Consider the following 3,061-nt stretch of genomic DNA (forward strand, 5'->3'; position numbering starts at 1 on the left):
TATATATATATATATATATATATTCTCTTAATCTCTTACTTGTTTCAGTCATTTGACTGTGGCCATACTAGAGCCATACTAGGGTTTTAGTCGAGAAAATCGACCCCAGGACTTATTCTTTGTAAGCCTAGGACTTATTTTATCGATTCCTTTACCAACCGCTAAGTTACGTGGACATGAACACTCCAGTATCTATTGTCAAGCGATGACACATAAATACACACATACATCCAGACAGATGATACAAGGAAAGACGGACGAGTCATTCGCCTCTACCTCTCTCTCTCTCTTCTCTCCCCCACCTGACCGGTGTTCGGCCAAGCCTGACCTTTCTTTCTTGGTTTAAATAACATCCGTGCAACATCCCTGTGCCTATCAAACAATATGTCCCTGCCGTAAGGCTTTACTTCCACACACGTGAACTTAATTCAATTCGTCCTTAGTCGAAAGACACCTGTTGTTATGTCCCGTCATTTGCATTTGTATTTGTGTAACATTTCTCCGTTTTTTTTCCGTCCTTGTTTTCGTATATATTCGCTACTTTCTTCCAAGGAATCTAATACTCTTAGCTTAGTTTTTCCTTGGGGCTGGTCAAATTGGAGCAATCTCAAGTACAACCGGAAATAATTCTGCAGAAAATAATTATGTGCAGTGAATTATGCCGGTTAGAGAATATGGTTATTTAAATTTAAAGAATAAGGGTGAAAAATTGAATATTAATTTGATTGATATCAATTTAAAGCCAGTGGTCTAGCATATTGAAAAAATCTGAAGATTCAAAATTAATAAACAATCAAATTAATAATCAATTTTTCACCTTTATTATTTAAATAACCATGTTCTCTAACCGGCATAATTCGCTGCAGAGAATTATTTTCTGCAAAATTATTCCCGGTATTTTGGCGCGCCAAAACGAAGACTTTTCAAGTATAACCCCAAATGTAATTGGTAGAACTATATGCATGTTCAGTCTCATGTGGACGTCTTGTGTATAGTTCTGCAAATTATATTTTGCTATGACGGTCACAGTGATTAACTGCGGACATTTACGTATGTATTACGGAAGTGGTAACAATGAAACCAAGTATGTGACTAATTTTTATATTTTGTATCTTTTCATTTGTCTTGCTCGCTTACGTTCTGGCGTTTGCTGAATGTTCTTGAGAACAATCTTTTCTTAGTGGTCAGAGCATATGGGATCTCCATCTAGCATATTGGATGTATACTTAGTGGTCATTCCTCTTATATGTATATATATGTGTAGATGCATGTATATATATATATATATTTATATATGCGTATATATTTGCGTATTAACTATAGTAGACAGTTGCTTAAAATACTATACACACACACAAACACTCGCACATAGAAACACATACACATGCAAGGGTAGATACATGCAATCACGCGCACACAAATAAACATTGCCGCACGCACACATGCAAAGAAACAAAGTGATACAACCACTTGCTGAAACAGATATCTACGCGCACACACACACACACAAACACACACAAACACACACACACACACACACACACACACACACAAACACACACAGACTGGCACGCACACACACATACCCACACACACACGCACGCACATCACATAAATATGCGCACACTCAAATTTAGAGAAGGTTGAGAACTGTTCATACTCACAACACACGCACAGATGCTAAATCGAGGACAACATCAGACACACATATCCACACACCCGAGAAAGAAACCCCGATCATTGCTGACAATTAATCCATAATGACTGTCAAGTGGTTTATTCTGAGACATGGCTCTGTCATGAAATGTTCCTCCGTGTAATTTATCATTTAAAGAAAAGAGAAAAAGCAAAATAAATACAAAACAAACATATATACACTCACAACAATGAACGCACAAACACAGTAAGGATTTATAGCTGCAATGTGGTTCTATCTTAGGATAGCAGCATAGTTGCAGCTTTCCTTTTTTCAATGTGTCCTATTAACATTTTCTTTCTTTCCTTCTTTCTTTCTTTCTTTCTTTCTTTCTTTCTTTTATGTGGGTATATACACACACACACACACACACACACACACACACACACACACACACACACACACATATATATATGTTTGTGTGTGTGTGTGTGTGTGTACACATACAGAAGGTGCAGTGAATGAATTGTGTAAAGTACGCGAAAATGAAAATAACACTGACAACTCATTTTAAAAGATACATTTACCAAAATTACATAAAGTTATCTTGAAATACTAAAGAGTAATTTCATTCAATAAAATCGCCATTGGCTTCAACCACGGCTTCCAGACCACTTCGGAATCTCCTGCAAATCCTCATTGTTTAAGTTGGTGAATGCTGCCATAATCCTTGCCTTCAGTTCATCTTTGGTGTTACAAAGAGTTTTTGTGGTCTCTCGCTCAACTGTGCCCCACACATTATGAAGGGGGTTGCAATTCGGTGAGTCAGGTGGCGAGATGTTAGGGTGCTGTGGCCGCAGAAACTGTCTGACAGCCATGACTGAATTCTCCTGTGTGTTCACCATCTGATCCTGGCAGCAATTTTTCTGGTCTGAGAAAAACTAAAGCATGTTCGGTTGGAGGGGATGCTTGAGCTTGTTCAAAAGATTCGTATCGCGGTCTTTCTTCTTGTCTTTGATGGCTTGGGATAAAAATTGGTCCCTTCTCATCTTGTATGAGGAATACCAAATGTCATATCCACTACATGCCTGATAAGAAACTCAGACATTCTCAAGTCCCTGCCGATGTACCTGATTGACTTGGAGGGATCGTTGTCAATGATGGCCCGAATCTCACCGACAACTTCGGAGTTCTTTTCTTATCGGAACGGTTAGAGTGAGTTTTTCGAATTGTCGTACCTTCGTAATCCCTATTAGACTCATTCAACTCTTTGTGCGAAATCTCTGCACAGTCCTCAGATCGAAAACCAAACACTGTACAGTTAACAAAATCAAAAACAAACAATGAACATTCATCAAAGTTAAAAATATAAAATGGCGACAATTTACACATCGCATCCTGTATATATGTATATATATATATATA

This window comes from Octopus bimaculoides, chromosome 5, assembly GCF_001194135.2.
Source record: "Octopus bimaculoides isolate UCB-OBI-ISO-001 chromosome 5, ASM119413v2, whole genome shotgun sequence".
Classification (NCBI taxonomy): domain Eukaryota; kingdom Metazoa; phylum Mollusca; class Cephalopoda; order Octopoda; family Octopodidae; genus Octopus; species Octopus bimaculoides.